At 46.4% G+C, this 25791-nt stretch overlaps 1 protein-coding gene across 6 annotated transcripts in view; it reads left to right on the top strand.

The window, feature by feature from the left end:
* The window catches only part of Fryl (FRY like transcription coactivator), a 246331-nt gene that overhangs the window by 13133 nt on the left and 207407 nt on the right, over positions 1-25791 (top strand). The window lies entirely within an intron of this gene.

The following is a 25791-nucleotide window of genomic DNA, read 5'->3' as shown; positions in this document are numbered from 1 at the left end:
AGATTTCTAGTCTCAAAGATGGGATTGAGAATTGAAATCCTTCTCCCTCCTTAATTTCCTTCAGCAGGCTGCAATCAATTCTCAGTTCTGTACTTTTAATGAAGTCTTTGGGGCTTTACTTTCCTGTCAGACTTATTTATTTATTTTTTAAATAACCACACAAGAACTAATTTCAGACTAGTGAGTTACAGTTACATTTCCCTCCTATTCCTTCAATGTTGGGACCCCATGCCAATAACAACAGAAGATGTGTCTAGCCTCAGAGTCAAGTAGGCTCTCTCTGTCTCTTTCCAGTGTTCACGTGTGTGTATGGCGTGCATGTGTGTGACATTCATGTTTGTGTATGTGGGTACACCTCTGTGAGTACAGGTGCACATGCATAGGAAGACCCGAGGCTGATGTAGGAAATCATCCTTGATTGTTCTTCCAACTTATTCATTGAGACAGGGTCTCTCAATCAAACCCAGAGCTTGCCGATATGGCTAAACAGTCAGCTTGCTCTGCGGATCCCTTGCCTCCCCCGTCTGAGCTGGAGTTCCTGGCAGAGTGCCGTCCCCACCTTCATTTTCCTTGGTTCTGAGGATTGGAACTCCATTCCCCACTATTGCCCATGACCCCTGAACCGCCACCCCGGCCAATCAAAGGTACTCTTCTTTGCAGTCATCAGGAGGCTCCGAGTGACGTCACATGCATATTTTTTTCATACCTGCCACCATGTCCCGTCTTTCCCCACCTATCGTTTTGGTTTGGGGCTGCTTTCATCAGATTGTTGGCTTGTGGATCACTTGTGATTTCCTGGTTTCTCTCTTACCGCCAGTGACTCCTGCAGCTCCGAGCATCCTTTCCTTGGTTATGTGTGGAAAGGCAGGGCATGCTGTAAGACGAATTGCTAAATGGTCTTATTAATAAAAAAAAAAAAAAACAACCAAACCTGGAGCCAGATATTGGCACAAAAATCCCAGAGATCAGAGGAATAGGAAAAGCCACAGCCAACTTCACCTTACCAGCCCTCAGTCTCCAAAGAGACCTACTTCCTGTCTACCCACGCCTATATGCCTTTCTGTTCTGCCATCTCACTTCCTCTCTCCACCCAGCTACATCACTTCCTCTTCCTGCCCAGCTTTGTCACTTCCTGTCTGTCTGTCGTCTGTCTGTCTTCTGTCTGTACAGACCTCCAGACCTTTATGGTTGGAATTGTAAGGCATGTGCCACCACACCTGGCTCTGTTCCCAGTGTGGCCTTGAACTCACAGAAACCGAGATGGATCTCTGCCTCCCGAATGCTAGGATTAAAGATGTGTGCTACCATTGCCTGGCTTTTTCCTCTGATCCTTGGATAAGCTTTATTGGGGTGCACAGATAAAATATCACCACAGCACGCGGATAGGGTAGGTGATGTGTTTTTGTGTCTTTTCTCCCTCTTTCCTCTCCCTGTCCCTCTGTCTCTGATTACTCAGTGCTTGGCTTTTTATGTGGGTGCTGGGGATCTGAACTCAGGTCCTTGTGCTCATACAGCAAGCACTTTACCAACTGAGTCGTCTCCCCGGCCCATCTTCTTCCTTTAAAACACATTTTCCCATAGATATGATAGTATGTGTCTGTCGTTTCGGCACTACAGAGGCAGGAGGATTGCTACTTATTTGAGGCCAGTCCAGGCTACATGGCCAGAGCCTGTTTCAAAAGATTTAAAAGAAATAAAGAAAAACAATAACAAAAACCCCAAAACTACCCCCTACAACAACAACAACAACAACAGCAACAGAATCATGTTTTTGAAATAATTTAAAATGTAAAGATAGGTCGTGAGGTCGCAATGTGAATTGCTGCCTGGATATTCCTTCGATCCATTCTGATTGTCACTTAGATCCATTCATCCAGAACATTTTGTCATGGGAACGTTTTGCTTTCTTTCCCTTTGTCTGAGCATCTAGACACATCTAGAGTTTTAATTTTGGTGAATATTTCTGAGATATATTTGTTGTGTAGATTGATGGGCTTCATTGTGACTTTCCATACACACACACACACACACACACACACACACACCTTTATTCTCTATGTTCCCCCTTCTCCCCTCAATTCTGGGATCACTGACACTCCTTCTCTTCCCAATGTCCCCTTTCTTTTATGTCTTCAATATCTGTTTTTAAACCTAGATTCTCCTGTGAGAGAAAACACACCACACTTCTTTCTGGGTTTGTTTTGTTTAATATGTTAATCTCTAGCTCCATCCACTCTCCTGCAAGTGACATGATTTCATTGTTCTTTATGGCTGAAGAAAATGCAGCCAATCTTTTGGGAGAAACTTGCAGATAGCATGAGTTCTCTGCTCCTAAATATTCCATCATATATCCATCCCTCCCAAAAAAGGACCCCCTCAAGTGAGCTGAAGCAATAATTCCATCCTGGGCAGTGTTGATGTCCTGGGTCTTCTCTGTGTACCAGATGTCTTTACACTGAATAGGATGGCCCAGGTGAGGCTGCCAGACTCCCAGACTGGGGTCACCCTCAATCCGCTGGCACCAGGGGGCACCTGGAATCAAGATGGTCTTTGGAGAAGTGTTATGATGGGCAGGGGTTGCTTAGCCCCAACCTCCTTCTTTCCCAGGCCTGAGCTGGAGCTAGCAGTCGGGAGAATAGGGCTACTCTCTTCAAGACCACGCCCAGCTTGGATGCAGTCAGTAGCGAGGCCCCCAGTTATCCTCACCACCCTCATGGAGCAGTGAGTATTTTTGGTAGGAGTGGTGCATCCATGGAGTCCATATTCAAACCCACCGATAGCCACAGAAGGCCCTTTACAACCTTCTGCCCCGTCAAATCTTTCCCTTCATCTTTTAGGCAGTTCTTGCAGGTGACCTCCCTGCTTGTTTTCACTGGGTTGGGTAAGCTGGGTCACTAGGCAACCAACCTGTCAGTCCATCCCTGTCGATTGGGAGCAGGAGCAGCAGCAGCGTTACATTAGCCCTCTAGTGCTTAACCCCTGGGGTCTGAGGATGTAGTCACACATCTATCCACTGATACCTGAATAAGACAAATGGAAAAGCAAATGGAGTTCCTTCATAAGAGTGAGCGTGGAAAGGCTCTGGCTGGCCAGCCAGCGGCGTTCTTCTGGAGTTCTCTGAGCGCATCTTTTTTATTCCTTAATTGAGAAGAGAGGCTGCGTGGTTTTTGTCTTTTTTTTTTTTTTTTTTTTTTTTGTCGTTAAGCCAGGCTCCTAATTATTCTGTCTTTCGAATTGAATCCATGCCATTCTTCTTCCGTGGAGTTCACCAAATTTCTGATTTAATAGGATGGATTGTCTCTCCGGCTTCCCAGCTGCCGTCCTGGGACTTAGTTCTCATTCTGTTCTTGGAGCATGGCCACGGTCTCTCGTGTATCTCGGATCAAGCTTTATTCGTTTGCACCCTAGTTTTGCTGAAGGACACCTTCAAGAAAAATGTATTTTTTTCTACCTTCTTCCCTGATTGATGGTTTGGATAGAAAAGTCTATGCCCAAGTAATTTCATTCTGGAAGGTGTTGAGACGCGGTCCTCTGCAATCGTCTGATCTGAAATTAATTTTTTTTTTTAAAGACTTACTTTTATGTGTATGGGTGTTTTGCCTGCGTGTGTGTCTCTGCACGATAGGTGTGCAGTGCCTGTGGAGGCCAGGAAAGGGTGTAGGCTCCTCTAGGATTGGAGTTATAGACAGTTGTAAACCACCATGTAGGTGCTGGGAAGGGGGTCCTCTGGGAGAACAAGCCAGTACTTTGAAATTATACTTCCCCCCCTTTCCTTTCAGACTATTTAGGGGTGCCCTTTTCTTGGTCACTGTGGACATTCCACAGAACCTCACCTTCTTGGGCGTCTGACTCTCCTTTCTTATTTTGCAGCTCACTCTTCCTTACTCCCGTAATCCGTGATTTTTCTGGCCTGTGGTCGCTCCGTAGGATACCCTTGACGTGGGTGCATCGTGAGTCCTTCCTCTTTGTTCCTGAGGGGGGAAGTGTTCAGGCGGGTGCGGCTCTTGTGTTTCCCAGGTTTCTTCTCAGCCTGGAGGCACAGTTGAGTGTTGCTTACTCATTGCCGTATTTTCTTTACCTGGCCAGTGATTGGTCTCCGGGTGACTAGCTGGCCAGTGATTGGTCTCCGGGTGACTACCTGGCCAGTGATTGGTCTCCGGGTGACTAGCTGGCCAGTGATTGGTCTCCGGGTGACTAGCTGGCCAGTGATTGGTCTCCGGGTGATTACCTGGCCAGTGATTGGTCTCCAGGTGACTAGCTGGCCAGTGATTGGTCTCCGGGTGATTACCTGGCCAGTGATTGGTCTCCGGGTGATTACCTGGCCAGTGATGGTCTCCAGGTGACTAGCTGGCCAGTGATTGGTCTCCGGGTGATTACCTGGCCAGTGATTGGTCTCCGGGTGATTACCTGGCCAGTGATTGGTCTCCGGGTGACTAGCTGGCCAGTGATTGGTCTCCGGGTGATGTACATGAAAGCATGCTGGGAGCTGCGTTTTGTTGAATTCGTGAAGGTACACTGACTGGTCTGTGAATGTTGTCTGGTGAGCCCGCCATGCTTGGAGCTGGTGCGCCTGTCTTGTGTCAGGAAGGAGAAAGTAAAAATAAAGCCGGGAAAAATGCTGTTCAAAACTGCCGGACGTGTGACATCAAACTGGCTCCGTGTATGTTCCTTTTCTGGGACTGTGCTGAAATACTGTGACTTACGGAAGGAGGAGTTTAATTTGGTTTACCATTCCAGAAGGAGAGTCCCTACCTCCAGGGAAGGCTTGGCATGGCAACACGAAGCTGGCAGATCACCTTTCATCCACACACAGGAAGAAGTCAGGACAGGAAGTGCGGTGACGCTGTAACTCCCTTAAGGCCCGCCCCCAGTGGTGCACTTCCTCCAGTAAGGCTCCACCTCCTAAAGGTTCCATAACTTCCCCGAACAGCGCCAGCAACCACGTGTTTAATTTAACATGACCCTATGGGGACATTTCTCACGCAGCTTCTTCTCAGCTTTTTATTTCATCCTTTTAGTTAGTTGCTCAGGCCCAAAGTCTGAACAGTTATCTCTAACTTTGCTCTCACATTTTCCATTCTGGGCATTAGAAGGTCTTGTAGACTCATCCTTTATTTTTTAAATTTTAAAATTACATGTAGTTTCTTCTTCTTCTTCTTCTTCTTCTTCTTCTTCTTCTTCTTCTTCTTCTTCTTCTTTTTTTTTTTTTTTTTTTTTGCCATTTCTGCTGCTACCAACCTGGTGCAAGGCACATTCTCTGCCTTCCTGGGCCACTTCAGTAGCACCTTGGGAGGGCACACACACTCTCTGGCAGCTTTATTTGAGGATATTCCATTCCCAGTGTTCTCTCTCCTCATGGCGCCTTCTAACAGGCTGCACAGAGACACTAAATAGCACACAGAGGGCACAGCCAGGCGTGTGCTCAACTTCTTCAGGTGAAGCTTGAGGGGAGAGATTGAAGGTCACCTGGGTCAGTTAATCCTTAAGGCACATGGGAACTCTGTCATCTGTCTGTCTATCATCTATCTATCTATCTATCTATCTATCTATCTATCTATGATCTGTCTATCTATCATTCATCTGTCTGTCTGTCTGTCTGTCTAATCTATCTGAGAAAGGATCTCTCTGTGTAGTCCTGGCTTCCTAGAACCTGCTATGGAGACCAGGCTGGCCTTGAACTCATTTGCCCACCTAATGGTGTGTGCATCACTTGCCCAGCTGAAGTCATTGTCCTAAGGGACAGTCCATGAGCATAACCTCAGGATTCCCACTGAAGAGCCCTGTCCACTTCACCAGTGGGTCATCTGAGCAGTGCTGCCCAGGAACAGCTGCCAGGCCTGCGTGTTTCTGGGGAGCAGCCTGCATGACCCGGGTTCACTGAATCGGAGAGCAGTGTCTCATGCTGGAAGGCAAGAGCCGTGCTAACACTTCAGTCACGAGGACCCTCCTGACTTCCGGTCTGCCTGCCTTGGTGTTCCTGTCCCTCTCCTCAGCTTGGCAACAGCAGCTGCAGCTGAGCCCTGCACATGGCCGGCGGGTCGTGGCACTGGCGTGTCTCGTCTGTCCATGCTAGAATCTTCTGACTGTGGCCTTAAGCATCACCTTCCCTGGGAGGTAGAATGCAGCTCCTGCTTGCTGTGGTTCTTTCCTGCTTTTCTCTCTCTCTCTCTCTCTCTCTCTCTCTCTCTCTCTCTCTCTCTCTCTCTTTTTTCTGTTTCTTATGCTCCAGCCACTTTCCTATGATTTATCGTCTCCTGCTCTTCGAGTGTGAGCTACTGGAAGTGTAGGGTTCATCCATGGCTTGAGCTCTTGCTGCATCTCCATTGCTTGGGCAATGCCTGACGCCTAGCCGATGTTACATATGTGTTCTGTATGTGTGTGGTTTGAATAAGACAGGCCTGTGTTTTCCACATGTGCTGCGTAAGACATGCCTGGGCCAGACCTGGTGGGCTGCCTCTGATGGCGTCAGTGTGTGCCTTTCTTGCCTGGGAAGTTCTAGTGTTCAGTGAAGAGGAAGGAAAGAGGCCTGGGTTAGGAACACACATATGCAGTGGTCAACTTGACACAAACCTAGACATACCTTGGAAGAAGGAATCTTCCCTGAGGAATTGCCTCCATCAGATTGGCCTGTGCCTCCAGTGGGTACATCTCTGGGACACTTTCTTGATTGCTGATGGCTGTGGGAGGACCCAGCCCACTGTGGGTGGTGTGCCCTTCCTGAACAGGTGGGCCTGGACTCCATAAGAAAGGTAAGCTGGGCTGTGGTGGCGCACCCCTTTAATCCCAGCACTTGGGAGGTAGAGGCAGGTGAGTCTCTGAGTTCAAGGCCAGCCTTGTCTACACAGCCAGTTCCAGGACTACACAGAGAAACCTTGTCTCAAAAAAACAAAAAAAAAGAAAGATAGACCGTGAGCCTGGGAGCAAGCTGGTGCACCGTGTTTCCTCCAGGGTTTCTGCTTCAGTTCCTGCCTCCTGATTCCTGCACTGATCTTCCTAAATGATGAACTAAAAAATGGAAGATGAAATAAACCCTTGTCTCCCTGAGTTGCTTTTGGTCAGTGTTTTGTCAAAGTAATAGAGACCAAACTAGTCCACATGCCTTTCTAGAATGGCCACCCTTGTTTCTTATACCCTCTTGGCTAGAACATGGTCACACTGCCACAGCCAGTTAGAGATAAAGCTGGGAAATGTAACGTTTGGGTGGATAGACACGTGTGTTGCAAAAACTCTGTCTTATCACTAAAGAAGGGAGAATGGGTGTTGGTTATGTATAATTTGGTGCTTAATAATTTAAGTAAGTGAATACTCAGTCCCTCCTATGTGTTGTGTCTTTAAAAATGTTCATAGCTTCACAAAACTTCTTTAAGAGGCCCTTTATTTTGAGAGAGAGAGAGAGAGAGAGAGAGAGAATGAGAATGTCGGCTCACACACACGCTACAGTGCGCGGTGTGGCGTGCATATGGAGGTCTGAGAAAAGCCTCAGGTGTAGGTCCTTGCTTCCTACCTTGGGTGTTTGAGACAGGGTCTGTGTTGGCCCACTGCATACAGCAGGCTCCCTAGCGCGTGGCCTTGGGGAGAAAGGATTCTCCTGTCTCTACCTTCTCTCTCTCCATAGGAGCTCTGGGGGTTGCAGATGCTTATGCTGCTATGTGTCCAGTTTTTAGAGGGTTCTGGAGATTTGAACTCAGTTCCTCCAACATTTGGAGCAAGCACTTCTACCGACTGAGCAGTCCCTCCAGCCTTTAGCATCTCCTTTTGATAAGAACTGTTTCACAAGTCACTCATTAATGAGAAGACAGCGGTAGACTGTCGCCTTGACTTTGAAATACAATATAATCCATTTGTTACAAAATCTGAACCAGTGGCCCCCTCTTCCTTGAATGGTAGCCCAAGTTGTAAACATGCCTTGTTAAGATAGGGTGGAAACAGCTGGAATTTGAGGCAGCTGAGGGGTGCCTTGCTTCTTGGCAAGAACCTCAGCACAGAGGAGGATGCTCGGAAGACAATTCTTCATTGATTCATGTGTCTTATCGGCCGGTTAATGAGATGCTTTTAGATAGCAACCACATCTAGATGTCAGGAAGAAGGATATGAGCTGTTTTTAATCGGAAGAAAATGTGAGGAAATTTGAATAAAGTTAAAAAAAAAATTGCTCTAAAATGATCGCCAACATTGTCAGGTTTTGGTACGTTTTGAAGTTCTTCACCTGTGACTTACAAATCAAGGATGCTATTATCTAACTTTCTCCCCTGAATTTTTTGGGTGTGTGTGTGTGTGTGTGTGTGTGGAAACTCTTTTCTCTTCACTTTCCCTTGCACCCCTCCCCCCCACTGCCTCCTCTTCCTGGTCTCCCCTCAACAGCTTCCTCCCCCTTGACTGAGGAGAGGAGGATTGCACTCGGTTCAGTAGTTGACCTTTCTGCGGTATCGGTACTGCTGTGTGAAAATCCGCCCCAAAGCAGTGGCTGAAACAGCAGTCATTTACTTTGTTCACAGATACAGGGTTTGTCTCAGCTCAGCCAGGCCTTCCTCTTTTAGATTCCCTCTGAGGCAGCCTGCGAGACAGAAGGCTGGGGGGAAGAGTCTCAGCTGGGACTCCTGAGCCTTCCCTTCACAAGGTCTCTTTACAGGATTCCCATGGAGGCACTTGGCCTCCAGGGTGGTGCCTCAGGAGACTGTCGTTGCCAAGTGTGGCCTTTTCTGCTTTGCCTCAGAGGGGACCTCACTTATGCCTCACTGTTTGTGATGAAGGGGAGGGAACATGGGTTTCCCTCCTTTCCAGGAACATCAGAGAATTTGCAGACCTATTTTAAAACCACTGCCTGGCCTTTCCTCTGTTCCTTGTTCAAATGTGAGCAGTCAGTATTGGAGCCATCCAGTTCCTTTTGCTGGGCCACCTAACTTTGGGGACCCGTGGTGGGGAAAACACCATATGTCTATACGTGCCTTTGGTTTATTTAAAAATTTCCTCCACGATTTAAAATCCACTGGAGGCAGATAAGGTGCCCTTCTGAAATCCCAGCACTCGGGAAGCTGAAGCCAGAGGCTTGTGAGTTTTGAGACCAGCCTAGGTTACATTTCAAGACACGGTGTTTAATTTAAAAAAAAAAAAAAAAAAAGTCAGGCATGGTGGCACACATTGACGAGGCTAAGGTAGGAAAATGATAAATTTGAGGTCAGCCTGAAGTACACATTGAGATCCTGTCTCAAGAAAACGATCAAACAGAATGAACACATTACAGTAAAACCTAACGATTGGGCTGATGAGATGGCTCAGTGGGTAAAAACTGTGATGACGGCGAGTTTGGTCCCCAGGACCCACATGACGGAGGACAAGAACCAACTTCATGTGTGTACTGTGCACACGCCCGCGCCATACATGTATGTGTATACCTACAAAATGAAGTAAAAATAAGTGAAATAAAAGCATCATTATAGATGTATTTATGGAGGTACCATGTAACACTTCACTATATGTCTAATGTGTAGCGGTCAGCTCAAGCTAGCTGGCATATCCATCAGCTCAAGCACATCATTTCTCTGTGTTGAGGTCATTCAAAGTCTATTAACTGTTTTCTCCACACTTTCCAATACATTTAATTCTCTTCAGTACTTCCAGTTTCCGGTTGACATTGTCCTTGGCTCAGATCTGCAGATTTTAATCTTCTTCCTGACCCGGAGACTTCTCTGCTCCTGACTGTTGTCTTTTAACTGGCCATCACCGGCCTCTCCGTCCGTCTGTCTGTCTGTCTGTCTGTCTCTCCCTCTCTCGTCCGTCCAGCATCTCTTCAGGCACATAGAGCGCCGTCTTTCCTTCCTCTGCTGTCTGCCACTTTCGTGTGCCTTTCTAAAACCTGATGGCTGGTACTGCTGTCCTAACTAAATCTCCCCGATGCTCTTGGTCCAGATGCCTGAACACACACATCCTAATTTTAATCGTGACTGGCTTCTGGCAGCACCAGATCTTTATCCTCACCCTTCTCCACTTGCACACTTTTCTGGTGTCGCCACACCGGATTCCTCGCTGTGCTTTTGACTTCCTGTTTCTGCCGTTACCCATTGTCTCCACTCTGTGTTGTGTATCTCTGTGTACTGAGTGTGTATATGTGTTCGTGTGCACTGTTTGTAATGCGTTCTTGTTTAAAAGTATTTCTCGGAAGGCAGCTAGGCTCACCCCTATGCCACCAAACACACCACTATTTCTTTATATTGTGTGCCATGTCATTTCTGACTATATAGGTGGGTGCTACTGAAGATATCATAACATGTTAATATCTTCTGCAAATAGCAGCATAATGGTAAATACAGTGAGAAGCTTTCATTATTTGAAATGATCCCGGTGATTAGACTAAGTGTGGGGCGGGACGTTTGAGCCGGTTAGAATTATTGCAAGTCAAAGATTTAATGCCCCATAGTTTGTATCACTTTTAGATAAATCACATACTCTTAACGTAGTGTGTGTGTGTGTGTGTGTGTGTGTGTGTGTGTGTGTATGTGTATGTGTGTTTACACGTGCACGCATGCGCACCTGTATGTGTGATATTTTTATTTATACATGTATTTTGGGGACATACTGTGTAGCCCAGATTGACTTCTTTCTTTCTTTTTTTCTTTCTTTTTTTTTGTTTTTGTTTTTCGAGACAAGGTTTCTTTGTGTAGCTTTGAGCCTTTTCCTGGAACTCACTTGGTAGCCCAGGCTGGCCTCGAACTCACAGAGATCCTCCTGGCTCTGCCTCCCGAGTGCTGGGATTAAAGGCGTGCGCCACCACTGCCCGGCTCCAGATTGACTGCTTACACCATGGTTTTCCTGTCTCGTCCTCTTCTGCATGTTGGGATCCAGTGGCACGCGCCTCCATGCTGGCCTTGCCCCTTGCAGCTCATCTCTCAGACGGCATAGCTTTTTTTAACTCCTTGCTCTGCAGCCTTTGATTTTTTTTTTTTTTTCTTTCAAACCAGGCACATGTAACTAATTTGTTGGCTTTCTTTGTTATTCTATTCTCTAAGATTCTTTGAGGCTCTCTATATAACTTTAATGGCTTTGAACATGTAAACACTAATTAACTTATGAAGGGGCTGACATTTTGCCACTGTTATTTATGATGCTTGTTAGTTTCACAGGCCTGTCCTCCTCCCTCCCTCCCTTCCTCCCTTCCTCCTCTCCTTCCTTGTATATACAACAACTTTATTGAGGTGTAATTCATGTACCATAAAAATCTACCCTTTGGAAGTATGTCATCCGGGGCTGGAGAGATGGCTCAGCCGCTAAGAGCATTCGCCGCTCTTACGGAGGACCTGGGTTCAGGGTTCCCAGCACCCATATCATGTCTCAGCCACGTGTAACTCTAGTTCTAGTGGATCCAGCAACCTCTTCTCAAATCCCTGGGCACTGCATGTATGTGGTGCACATGCAGAGAAAACACATATACCCCCAAAATAAATAAATCTTTTAAAAAAGCATGTCATCCAAACGTTTTGCACGTTTACAGTGTTGTGTAACATTGCCCCTGACCTAAATTTGGAAACATTTAGAACATTTTTATCATCCCCCAAAGAAATCCCTTACCTGTTAGCAATCATCTCTCTTACTAATTTCTATTGCGTCTCACTAGGTTGAGGCACAGGCTCTCTTCAGATTCTTAGTATACTTATTGACCAGTCAGTTGCAGAAATCCTTCTCGATGCTGATTTGGATTGTATTAGTGAGTGTTTGCTAGAGCAACTAAACTGTGAACTCTGTGTGTGTGTGTGTGTGTGTGTATGTGTGTGTGTGTGTGTGTGTGCTGTGTGTGTGCTGTGTGTGTGCTGTGTGTGTGTATGCACACGAGTGTGTAGATAGAGGAAGGCAGCCAGACATGAGAGTGTTTGGGAGTTCTTCAATTTTAAAGAATTGGTTCCATGGTTGGAGGGACTTAAGTCTGAAGTCTGCAGACTAGACAGGCAGGCTGGAGACCCAGAGAGGAGGTGTAATTGGGTCTGCTGGCCAAATTTACCACTCTTCTGGAAAGATCAGTGTTTTTCCATTCAAGTGTTCATCTGATAGGACGTGGCTCCCCCACAGTGTGGAGGCTGTTGGGTTTTGTTTGTTTGTCTGTTTTGAGATAAGCGTCCCCATATCTTTTCTAGACTGGCCTTAAACTTGTGATACTCTTGACTCAGCCCTCTGAGTAACTGGAATTACTCACCTGCACCGCTGGCCTGGCTTGGAGTGCAGTTTGTTCTTCTTAGTCTGCTAATTTAAGTAGTAATCTCATATTAAACACGTGCTCACCCACCTAGACACCATTGTTGGCTAGGCCAACAATGACACATAAAACCAGCCACCACACAGGAATTTGTTGAGAGGTTTAAAAGAGAAAAGTTGGAAGAATTGTCCCACAGAGGGTGCCTCTGTACTTTTGCCCCTCCAGGGAGAAGCTTTAATCATGGACCAGCCTTCGACCTTTCTGAACCCTCAGCTTACCTCTCTGTTAGACGGTCTGAATTTGTTTTGCTTCCCAACTAATCAAGATAATCTGTCACAGTCACAATCAGAGGCCTCCAGGTGTGTCTGGTGACTTGTCTCCTAGGTGGCTGTAGATCCTATCAAAATGGCAAACCTTAGCCATGTTAGCTGGAGATACTTGGCTTCCGGGACCCCACACTGTCAAGGATTGCCTCTGACCTTCATTGGCTTCTCCTCAGCTTTCTTTCCTAGTTCTTCCTGGGTGTTCCCAGACTTGGTTCCTAGACCTCCTTTCCACCTAAAACATTGTCTTTATGACAGTCGATATAGAAGGATGTTCTCAGTCATTCCCTACTGTAGACCAGCTTAGGACTCTGGTGTTATGTGCAGGCCAGCACAATCCAATTATGTCAGTATCCGCTGCGTCAGTGAAATAAAGCACTCCCACAGACCATCTCCCCGAAAACGACAGTACTGAAAGGAATGTTAATTTACCAAGTCAGTCACCTTAGATTTCACCACGAACATTTACAAACCTTTCGCTAAGTTTTTATCTTGGTATTTGTGTTATACACACACACACACACACACACACACACACACACACGTACACGCACACGTACACACGCAAATGCACAGGTGTCTGTGAGTATATGGAGGCCGGAAGCCAATATTGGGTATCTTTTCTAGTGGCTCTCAACCTTATGTTTTGAGACAGGGTCTTTCACAGAACCCAGGGCTCACCAATTTAGCTAGGCTGGCTGGCCAGTGAGCTCCAGGACCCAGTCTGTCTCCACCTCCTCCGAACTGGGATTAGAGCCATGTACCACAGTGCCCAGCTTCTTGTGTAGACTCCGGGGCTCTAAAACTGAAGCCCTCATGTTTCCATGGAAAGCGTTTTACCAAGTGAGCCTTCCCCAGGTCTGGATGCCCGCATAGCAAGCACGCTTGCTCTCCAGAGCCACTTCTCAGCCCTCATTGGTGTTTTCATTATTTGTTTATTTTTAATCTTAGGCGTATGGATGTTTTGCCTGCATTTGTATGCATGTGCTTGTTGCCTGATGAGGCCAGAAGAGGGTGTTGGGTCCCCTGGGATCGAGTTGTGAGCCACCATGTGTGTGCTGGGACAGGTCTTCTGGAAGAGCAGTCGGTGCTCTTAACTACCCAGTAGTCTCTCCAGGCTCCTTCTTTGTGTTTTGATCACCAGTCTGATCCCCCAAGGAACAGCTGTCTTAGAAAGCAAATGTTTCTACCTTCACACCTTTGAGGGCGAGCTGCTTATATCGGAGTTCAGCATTTGCCTCTCTTTCCTTTTACCAGCTCTCCTCACGGGGTGAGTGATTGCTCCTCACACACATTGACTGGAGCCGGGGAACCGGCCCAGCTGGGCCATTGCTTGGCTGTGAGTTTGTATGACTTCTTTCCTTTCTCTCAGGGGTAGACGTGTCAGTTGAAGATTGCAGGCTATATTTAGCTTACCAAACTTGGTGGAGGGAGGGGCGGAGCTTCTAAGGGGGCCCACCTTAGAAGTGTGAACTAGCAGGAGGCTATCAGGGCCATAGCAGATAATAACCGCCTGGCCAGGGTGGGGAGCTTTGCCCTCCTCTCTCTGCCTCCCCTCCCCTCCCCTTCCCTCTCCTCCTCCCCTCCCCTTCCCTCTCCTCCTCCCCTGATCCCCTCCTTTCCCCTTCCCTCCCCTCCTCCCCCCTTCTTCTCCCCTCCTCTCCCCTCCCCCCCATCCCTTCTCCTCCTCTTCCCTCCCCTCCTCCCCTCCCCTCCCCTCCTCCCCTCCCCTCCCCTGATCCCCTCCTCTTCTCCCCTCTCCTCCCTCCCCGCCTTCCTCCCTTATTCTTACCTTAAAGTACTTTTGTAGAAATTCATGATGTGGGGCCAGTGCAGTGACTTAGCGTATCAGGACATTAGCTGTCAACCTGAGGACTTGAGTTGAAGCTGCAGGACCCACACAGTGGAAGGCGAGAACCGACTCCTGAAATTTGCTCTCCGACCACCACACCTACGCCATGGCATGCACGTGCCCCCAGCCGCCAATAAGTAAATAAGTAAATGTAAAAACAAAACAACAACAGAACACCCCCCCACACACACAAACTCAACTTCAGGTGCAGAGTGGGGTGTTTTCCCTTTCTAATGGTTAAACTATTTGGATAGTCTCTTTTGTAGTGGTCACTGGGGGGTCACTGGGGGTGGGCATGGGAATGGTAAACAAGGTTACCTCAGGTGGTCCTCCGAGTGCATGTCCCTTGATGGAGTTACTTCATAGGCAGAGAGGAGCCAGTTTAAAATATATCATTTTCTGGAAACATTGGGTTGCCTCTCAACCCAGAAGGAAAGCTTCACAAAGGCATTGAAGGCCTCAGACAAGCTCCGCTCTCTTGCAGTTACTCTGGGCTGCTTAACACGCTTCAGAAGCAAGGTACATGGAAATGTAGGGCATTGTTGATATTCAGGATTCATTTTATTGAGTAAAGCATTAGCAGGACACTGAATGGTTTTAAAGTTAGTGCCGTCACTGGCAGGGTTTACCTAAGCAACAGTTGGTTATTGAGTCCTTGGAGTAAGGGGATTCATCCGGGATGGTAAACGACTGTCCTGGGAGTGTCGGCTTCGTCAGGTGGGCTAATTGGATATAGAGTGAAAAGTCGGGTTATTGAGAGCATGGTGGGCAGCGGTTAGTTTGGGTAGGGTTGTCTGTCCATGAGGCCTTTTAAGTGGTGAGATGGCATTTTAAGTGGTCTGGGTGGAGGGAGGGGGCCTGTGGCCCAGGCAGGTTCTCTGGGGATTTGTTCTAACTGGAAAGCTGGTGTGGCTAGAGTGGGGGGAAAAGAGAGCTCATGTATTTCCTCAGTATGCGAAACATGAAGCCCACAGGGTACTAAGGATGGGTTTGAGCCAGAGAGGACCCTGGCAGGGACTGAAGTAGCAGTAGACGCGAGAGAAATGGCCAGGTTTGGGAAAGATGCTAATTTAAGGACAGGACGAAGAGAACTGTTGATGGGTTGCTGGTGGGAGTGTGTGGGAAAGAAAGGGGGTGTGTCTGGGGTACGTGGCCTTAGCAATTTGAGGAACCATGGCAATGTTTGCGAAGGCACCACACCAGGGAGAGGTGAAGATTTGGGCATAGTATGAGTTGTGTTTGGGATCCTTTAGATGAGTCCACATGGATAATGCGTTTGCGAGGCTGGTGGTTAGAGGAGAGGGCGTCCTGGGTCACAGAGACCAGCTCTGTACTGGCATAGCCAGATTGGAATCAGGCATAGCCAGATTGGAATGTAAGCCCTCTGGGGAGCTGGCCACTGAGGTCATGTTCAGTGGGCAGGAGGTCGGGGCCTGACCTTGGGTTGTCCTGTCGATCAGAGTTGGAGAAGAAGCAGAGGAAGGGGTCCTGGGAGCAGAGGAAAAGCAGGAGGTTTTCTTCTGGTTTGTGGCGCTACACGGTTGATCCTAGCACTCCCCAGACTGAGGCAGCGGGATGGACTGCAAAGCCGGCGGGATCTACATAGCAAGACCCTTGTCTCATAAAACAGGCAAAATAAAGCTAGGATAGTGTGTGGCATTTTGTAGTCTGAGTGAAGAAAGTGTTTTGAAATATGGAGAGACACATGCTGCCTTTGAGTCCACCGAAGATTCGGGCTGGATCCTGACCTCTGAGTTTCATGAGCTGTGGAGAGCATTGACAACATCAACTCCCATGGTTGGTCCAGGTGGGCTTGGTGAAGGAGAGGATGAAGTACTAAACGGAGGCCACTGTTTGGAGGGCTTTTATCATAAAAGACAAAAATGTGGGAGTAGCTGAGGGGCTTCCCCCTGCTCCTTCCGGCAGAGGGGATGTTTATAAGACGTGGGCATGCTCATGGGGTGAGCCCTCCTTCAGAAGGGAGAAAGGAATGAATTTTGTCACCCTGAAACTGTCCTTCTCAGTCTTAAACAGGAGCTGGGAGATGTTTGTATTGGCTTGGGAGTTTTCACTCCCGTCTTCTTCAGGGAGCCTTTGCGGATTTTCTTCTCTATCTCCTTTTGGCTTGCTTAGTCTCATTGTGTATCACGATAGATTTTTATCTTTCACATTTCTGGTAAATGGCGATTATTAGGAAGTTGAACCAATTGTGTGTGGAAAATGCCAAAGACATTTAGCAGGGAATGTGTTTCCCAAGGGCTATTGTTTCCCACAGAAAGGAAGCCGCTGGCTTCTAGCATGGGTGAGGATAAAGTTATTTTGTGAACACAGTATTTTTTTTTCCTCTTTTAACTGACTAGCATTTTTCATGCTGTGATCAAAAGAAATTACTTTCTGAAAACAACAGTTAATGGGACACGTAGACTTTGATTGTGAGTAGGAATTTATTGAAGCCCTTAAAAGAACCCAGTTTCTTTCCACACCATTTTACATTCTCGATGTGGTTTGCATCATTAGCCTGAGAAGGAAGCTAGCTTAAGGAAGTTAGAAGTAGGTATTTAGTTTTTAATAACTTTCAGACATACTAAAGAGTTTTAATTAACTGTAAGGGAGAAAATGAGCAACGTAGGATGCTTCATTCCGAAGGGAAAGGGGAGAAATGCACGTTTGTGTATATGTAGCTGTTACTTACACCATCACTTTTACGTCGCCGTGACCACAATCGGTGACAGAAACATTTACTTGTGACTCACGGTTTCAGAGGATTGCAGTCCATCATGGTGGGAAGGCGGGGAGAAGCCTGTGGCCAGGGGCTGACTGGATCACTGTGGACCAGGAATCCGAGAGCTCCACACGGGCCAGGGGCCACTCCTGAGGCCCACTTCTAGTGACTGACTTCTGCAAGCTAGGCTTCTTCTCCTAATGACCCCACAGCCCCCCAAAATCACACCACCCACCGGAGAACAAGAGTCTAAACCTTGAGCTCATGGGAGCTACTTCAGATTCAAACCTTAATGATGTAAGAAATATACCTGAGGTGTATATATACAGTCTTATTGGTCATGCTGAGCTAAAAATGAGAGTCTTTAGGTAGTTTGTTTGAAAACAGAAATTCAGGCCAGGTGGTGGTGGTGCACGCCTTTAATCCCAGCACTTTGGGAAGCAGAGGCAGGTGGATCTCTGTGAGTTCAAGGCCAACCTGGTCTACAGAGTGAGTTCTAGGACAGTCAGGATTACACAGAGAAACTCTGTCTCAACAAGGCTAGCCTGGTCTACAGAGTGAGTTCCAGGACAGCCAGGGCCACACAGAGAAACCCTGTCTCAAAACAAAACAAAACAGAAAAATTCATAGAAAAACAAGGATGTGATAGATTTATATTTTGCCTTTCTGAAACACTGGATTTCTGGATTAGGGTTTTACTTTCCATCTCTTATGTTTTATGGTCTCTCATTATGTATCCAAGAACAAACCCTGAATGTGTCTGGCAGTAACCATGCCTTCTGCTTTCTGAGCATCTAAGAAAAACATTCATGGACAAGAGTTTCAGAAGGGCCAGAGCTGATGTTTGCATTGTAGTAAGCGTGTACTCCATAGATCCAGTTTTGTTACAAAGTTGTGCCCCTCTGAATGGTGTAGTGATGCGTAGATACAGTTTCGTTACAAACCTGTTGCCTTCTGAATGGTGTAGTGATTCGTGAATTCAAAGAGCACCTACCTGTGTGTAACAGGCACAGGTGACACATTCCTCTTGTGTTGTCACTCAGTCCGTGCTGCCTTGCCATCTTCTAATCCCCATGGGTTAAAGTAGCAATGACTCTCCATACAGACAGTTAAGGAATTGAATACATGATAAGATAAGATAAGATAAGATAAGCACGCTTGTTGAGCTAGTGATACAAGTTCTATGATGAGAACAAGTGGAAACAGTGACCTGGTTGACACTGAGGGTTCTTCAGAACCCCTTTTTACATTTGTTGGTTGAGAGTCACGGTAACTACAGTCGTTTGGGCTTAATTAAGAGGTGTGGGAAACGCACCTACCCGAGCACTTGGCATGATGCCCACAGTCAAGTGAGGAGTGCCCCCTCTCTTTTATCTGAGTCATCCAGATCTTCGGGGCAGTGCCAGTAATATACGTCAGTTACAGCGTACTTAAGCCGTGTCCTTGAGTGGTCTTGAAGATCTTGTTGAAAAACAAAATAACATGTATAAACCTTGAAGACATTGTGCTTGGTGATACAAGCCAGGCCCCAGAGGGCAGGTAGCTGTGATTCCAGTCGTGTGAGATAGATACCTCCAGTCATCAGTTCACTGAGACAGCAAGTGGGTGGTTGGTTGCAGGAGGCCAGGGCAGGGAAATGGGGCGTCACTGTGTCATGGGTACTGAGTTTTGCAAGGTTAAGAGGGTTCTGGAGTCAGATGCTGGTGGAGGCTGGACAGTGGTGTGAATACCTGGTGTGCACTGAAAACCAGCCGTGATGGCAAAGGTTGTGTTAAATGTCCATCACACCATAAACACACACACACACACACACACACACACACACACACACACACACACACACACGGTGAAATGACTCCACCCCCCCACCCCCCTTCTCGTTTTCCCCAGGTATTAGTGAATCACGACCCATCATGTAGTGGGTCTCTGTTCTCGTATTTGGGGTCTGTGAGATTCCCATAAGATGAACGTTCCAGTGGTGACTGTCTTCCCTTCTCAGAGGTATCAAGCCGCAGACTGTTCTCTGGAGAGCCGTGTGGCTGGAAAAGACATTCTCTATTGTTCTGCCCATCGAGAAAATATTTCTTGGGTTCTCATTGTGTTCGTGGAACAACACCACAGAACTGTTGATTGACACCTGCCAGCTATTGTCCTAAATTTACCCTAAACAATACTCAGGATACTGCTAGGGTCCTTTCGAATAGTTAGGAAATAGCCCTTAAAGGCATTGTTCTCACTTTGCAGTTGAGAAGCCTAAGGCTCTTGAGTGGGTAAGTGGCTTTCTACTTTAAAAACAATTTCAGAAGTGCTTCAGTTCGTAGACACAAAGGCAGGACATTCCAGTTAGCAGAAAGGGGCCGACAGATGAGGGTGGAGGACTGTGTGGGATATCTTTGTATGAAGCCGAGTCTAGAGGACATTAGGGAGATAGATTGGTGGTTTTGTCTCTTTCATTACAATCTTGACCCCCAGGGCAGTGCGCTCCACTACTGGCTGGTAGGAAGCAATGACTGAGATACAGTAAGGTCCCTAAAGAAGGCAGGCCAGAGACCCTGTAGGGTTCCCACATGACCTTCTCTTGCAGTCAGGTGGAAGAATGTTTTCTATTTTAGTACTACAGGCACTGGGACTCACAACTCATGACAGAGTCGATTGAGTAAGTTGAGTCACAAGAAAGGCAGCCTGTCGAGATGGCTGAGCCGGTAAAGAAAGGTACTTGTCGTCAAGCCTGATGGACCTGGGTTACGTACGACCTTGGAACCCATATGATGGAGGGAGAGAGCATCTTCCTCAACAACAACAGCAAAAACCCAACAATAATATTTGTAAGAATAGTTTTTTAAAAAGGGGAGGTGGAGATGTGTGGTCCTAGAGGAGATGACGGCCATGGAGCTTATACATGAATGAAATGAGTGAGGGAGGTTTCCCAGTTCTGTGAGCGTCTTGTTGACACAATGGTCACCTGGCGAGATGCAATTTAGCTTTGACAAAGGAGGATTAGAGGTAAACTGTCTGGGGGGGGTGAAGCACCTGGGAAGAGGGGACTCCAGTTGTCTTGAGCTGACTGAGCAGGGTTGACCTTGGGCAGCTGCTTCCAGTTGAAGAGATGGAGTGTCCTTGAGATGATGGGGGTTGTGGGAGCCCATTTTCAGTTTCCTAGTGGCTTTACCCAGCAGGCCTGCATGGAGAGGATGATTGGTCCACGGGCCTGAGTGCAGGTGTCTGAGATGGTCTGCACTTGGCTGTGCTGGGGGGAGGTCTTTTGCTCCACCCCTTGGCATTCCTATAAATACCCTGGGGCAGAGACAGTCGAGCCCAATGGAATAGGATCCAGGCCCTTTCGAGGCTGTCCTGTATTTTCTGTTTATCTCCACACTCTAAATACTTCTATCTAATGTTTCCTGCTACTCTCACTCAAGAGCACTCCTGGGGAAATGTGGGAGTGGTGGGTACCCTCCCTCCCCCGCAGGGGGTGCAGTTAGTGTGGAGACTTGACAAGTAGGTGTCTTGAGAGGGTACTCAGCAGGTTCAGGCACACTGTAGAGTAATAGTAATATGTGTTACTTCACATTTAAAGCAACATTTATATTTTGCTCTCTGCGTATGGGTATTTTGCCTTCGTATGTGACTGTGCACAGTGTGCGTGAATTACCAGTGAGGCCAGAAGAGGCTGTGGTGTTCCCTAGGACTGAGCTCCAGACAGTTGTGAGCTGCCATGTGGCTGCTGGAAATTGAACCCAGTCTTCTGCAAGAGCAGGCAGTGTTCTTAACTGCTGAGCGAGCTATCATGTCTTGTCCTTGTATTAGTCTCTTAGAAAAAATAACTTCTACAGCTAGGCCTGTGATGACACTAGCTAGCACTTTGAAGATGAAAACAGGAAGAATTAGGGGGTCCAAGCCGAGGCCCACCTGGGCCACATGACTTCCTATCTTTAAAGCAACATGAAACCAACAACACTTCCCCACCCCCAATAACTTCAGAGGCTTTTCTTATACAATATTTGTTGTATAATATACTGGCAGTTGATTATTTAATAGAAAACTAATTTAAGGGGCTGGGGAGATGGCTCAGAGGGTAAAGTCCTTGCCAAGCCACCATGAGGACCACAGTTTGGACCTCAGCACTCATTTCAAAGTAGGGAAGGTGTGTGGCCACCTGTAACTCCAGGACCTGGGAGGCAAAGGCAGGAACTCCTCAGAGAGAGCTACTTAGCCAGTACAGGCAGAATTGATGAGCTCTTGATTCAGAGAAACCTCGTGTCAGGGAATAAATTGCAGAGATCAAGGAAGACATTGAAGTCGAGTCAACTTCAGGCTTTTATATGCACACGCATGATCGTACATGTGAACACACATACACATGCGCAGACACACACAACAGAAAAGAAAACTTTTTTGAAGTAAGGTGGAAAGTACATACTTTAAACATTTTATGACTGAATAAATATTTTAAATTTGCTAATCTTTTGAAATACAGTCAAGGCATTTTTTGTACAATGTTTATTAGAGTGATTTCCTTTAGATCATGAAAGTTCATTTTTACAGACAAAGCCTTTTCTTTTCTCACTCATTCTTGATTGTAGTAACTTGACTAAATTATGTAATTATAAGAAAGACAACTGACCTTAGCAGAGTATAGAACTATATGACTGGCATGTAGTTCTGTTAGGAGGAAAATGAGATTGGATCCTCTGACTCCGCTAGCCTCTGTGGAAGCTGAGATCCAGACGCCATGGCCTTCCCGTGTTTTTTGTGGTTGACAGGAGTCTGGTGTTAGTTTAGACAAGGCTTTCCCATTCTACAAAGGTGCAGGGTAACAAATGATGTGGCAGACGTTGGGCTATTGATAAAGAAGTTTGCGTATAGTTATTTATTTTTTTAAGAAAGAAACAGTTTTATTGAGATGTAATCCACACACCACTATGAATCACGAACTTAAAGTATACAACTGTGGCTACTGTGAATTCACAGACTTGAACACCCACCTCTACAGTTGATTGTTATATTTTCATCATTTCTCTCTCTCTTTTTTCTGTTCCTAGACACCTGTTCATTGACTTTCTCTGTGTGGAGATTTGTCCATTCTGCATATCTGCTTGTTTCACCTAGTATATTTTACAGATCATATTGTGTTAAATAACATATGATGCCTCAGTTTTACTCATCCATTCATTGAGAGGTGACGTTTGGGTTATTTCTACCTTTTGGCAATTGTATAAAATGGTATGGTGAACGTGCATTTTTGTGGGGGTATATATTTTCATTTTGTGTTTGAATACCCAAGAGTGGGATTCCTGAGTGGTGTTTATCCTTTGAGGATCACATAGGTTTTCTGGAATTGCTTTTTGACTTTTTTTTTCCCACTAGTGGTATGGGAGGGTTTTTGCCTTGTTGCTTAGTGCCATTAGCCTTAGTCAGCTTGGAATGTGGCCGTGGAATATTGTAGACTGCTGAGTCAAATTAGTTTCTCACAGTCGTGGGGGTGGAGAAGTCTATGGTCAAGGCAGATCTGATGTCTGGTGAGAGCCCACTTCCTGGTTTGGTAGATAGAGGAAGCCAGCTCTCCTGTGCCTTTAGGAACGGGATGTTCCCATTCTGGGGACTCCACCTTTATGACCTGACTTCCCCTGGAAGTCCCACCTCCTCCACTGATGTTGGTATATTAGAATGTGAATTTGGGGATGGGACACAGACATTCATCTGTAACACCTTCCTCGTGAGATTTTAAAAGTGGATTTTCTGATCATCATTATAACAACAGCTGTTTGGAGAAAAGTATAAGAGAAACATCATATATTTAAGACCACTGCTGAGGAACAGAAGTATTTTCCCTCGATATTTTGAATTTAGCTTGGCATTGTGTATCCATGACTGTCCCTCAGAAGAACCCTTGCTACTGGTAGCAATTCAGCATATACCAAGTGTCTACTGTATGAGTAGTTTATGTTGAATATACATGTACTGCATATATGTTTATATATGTATACAGTACACATATACATATACTGTATATATGTTGAATATACATGTACTGTATATTAGTGTCTACTGTAATACTAATGTGAATAAACCAATTTTTATGTTTTGCTTTTTTTTTTGCTGAGAAACATTTCTGCACATTACTTTTGAAAGTATTTTAAATTTACTAAAGAATGCATCTTTCATTCTCCTTTTTTAAAATTTTTTTATTTTTTTGAGACAGGGTTTTCTCCTTTTTTTAATCTTTTTTTTTTTTTTTTTAAATACTGTATCAGTGTTTCAGGGACAGAGTAAAAACAGAGACGTTTCTATTTGGAGTAGATGGTGATCAACACAGAGACCCACAATTTGCTGGGGCACCGAAAACACCAGAATGCACAATGCTCAGCCCTAAAGGGAATGTGTATACTGAACCCTCCTCCCAGGGCCCAGGGGTCATTGTGAAAGAGCAGTGGAGAGGGTAAGAGCCCGGGGCAGAGGGTGACTGCGAGGAAGTCTTCCGGACACAGCAGGGCCGCTGCGCACATGAACTTGTAGCAGTGGTGACGGCACACACTAGGTCTGTGCGAGCCCGAGCCAGACCAAATCCCAGTACGGAGAGGGGAGGTGGGACTGAATCCCACCCTCAACCATAGCGCTGTTGGCAGTTGTTAGCTCCTGGGAGAGGGAGGGGCAGTTTTCTCTGAGAGTGGAGCCCCTAAAGTGGACCACACTCCAATGGAAGGCACACTCTGAAGAATATTTGGACAGCACAAATTGGGTCTTGACAAGTAAAAAAAAAAGGGGGGGGGGGAAGGACACAAAGGTAGGCGGATGGGGAAGTGGGGGTGAATCCGAGAAGCGTGGGGAGGGAGATGAACATGAATCAAAGCACACTGTACAAAATTCTCAAAGCGCTAATAAAAATAACAACCCCCCCAAGAGGAATTCGGGGTGCATCCATCATGTTCAGCTACAAGCTCTAGGTTAAATGTAATGTATGGAGTATCTTCCAAGTAAATCATAATTCATTTTTTTCTACTTCAGATGTTTACACTTCTTGCCCCCCCCCCTTTTTTTTTTTTGAAATAACATAAACCGCATTTGCACATAGAATTTTGTAGGCATTTTGAGTTCAAGTCAGCGCGGTGAACATTTCACATGCTGACATGTTGGTTCTCAGTCTTAGCGGTGTATCTTGGTACCTTCCTGGACCTTCCCTAACAGTGAGGAGATGGGCAACAGTGGATTTTCAAGGTGCCCAGAATAGAGTTGGGCAGGCTCACTCACGGATGCATGGAGTGGTAGTACCCAGTCGGCACTCAAGGTGTGTTGGATTACTGGGTCCTCCCTAGGGACAAGGAGGGAAGGAGCCATTGGTTTTCCAGAAAAGTGACTCGGGGGTAAGTGACTTTATGAAGCTGGAGGAATCAGCTTATTCGGGGAACTTGTTTTGAGTTTAATTCTGTCTGAAAGGCACATGTTTCAGAAGTCAGAAGATAAAACAGCCCTTACCTTCTTAATCCCTATGCCCTTTACTGTCCTGTACAGGTCATCATTTGACCCATTTCTCATGCAACTTTCAGGGCTTTGGAGACCACCAACTCCATGTGAGACAAGGTCTCTTACAGCCTACGCTGGTGTCCGATGCATTGTGTAGAACGCCTGATCCTCCTGCCTCCATCCGTGATGTGCTAGGATTATAGGCATGTGCTACCACACCCAGCTTAACGTGCTATTTTCTTAACGACAGAATATAACTCCGTGTTCTGTAGCTTGCTTCTTTAATGCAGCCAGGTGGTCTCCTCATGGCTGTTCACAGTGCATCTGGATTTTGCAGCTGTGTGGAATGCATAGGCAATTAAAAAAAAATACATCCTTCTGGGTTGTTTTCTGTTTTACTTTTACCAATGATCCCACACTAATCTTGCTGTCCAGCTGTCACTCTGCGTGTGCAGTTGTATGGGTAGGATGGTATTTCCGAGGTCACTGGTTAATTGCAGACCTCTCTGTGAGTGTACAGACACCACCCCCAGCACCGAGGAGCACCTGTGCCCTAAGGGCCCCCTGTGTAGGAGGAAAGGTAGCTCCAGGATCGCTGTCCCCAGTTCCCAGATGCTATGTCCTCAAGGCAAAGAAACACTATTATGACCCTGTTTCCTCAAGAAATAAGTAACTATGACTGGCCATTTCCTCTAAGATTGTAACATACTTGAGAAAGATGGTAGCAGCGGAAAAGAAACATTTAATTTAGAGCCCTTGAATGTGAATTAGAGTTGTCTTGTATCTCCATATAGGTGGTTGAAATACTTTTTTGTTTTTAAGACAGTCCCTGGCTGGCCTGGAACTAGCTCTGGGGCCTAAACTGGCCTAGTACTCACAGTGAGCTGCTTGCCTTTGCCTCCCTCCTGAGTGCTGGATTAAAGACGTACACCATGCTGGGCAGTGGTGGCGTACACCTTTAATCCCAGCACTCGGGAGGCAGAGGCAGAGGCAGGCGAATCTCTGTGAGTTCGAGGCCAGCCTGGGCTACAGAGTGAGTTCCAGGACAGGTACCAAAACTACACAGAGAAACCCTGTCTTGAAAAACCAAAAAAAAAAAAAAAGAGAGAGAAAAGAAAGATGTACACCACTACCATGCGCCACCACCGTCCGGCTTATTTATGTATTTACTTTTTATAAGCAAGTTCTTGATGAAGTTGCCAATTGCAATACTTATGTTATTAGTAGCATGTCCCATGGCAGCTGCTAAAGC

This window comes from Peromyscus eremicus, chromosome 10 (assembly GCF_949786415.1).
Source record: "Peromyscus eremicus chromosome 10, PerEre_H2_v1, whole genome shotgun sequence".
Classification (NCBI taxonomy): Eukaryota; Metazoa; Chordata; class Mammalia; order Rodentia; family Cricetidae; genus Peromyscus; species Peromyscus eremicus.
This window is presented reverse-complemented; position numbering and strand designations above follow the sequence as displayed.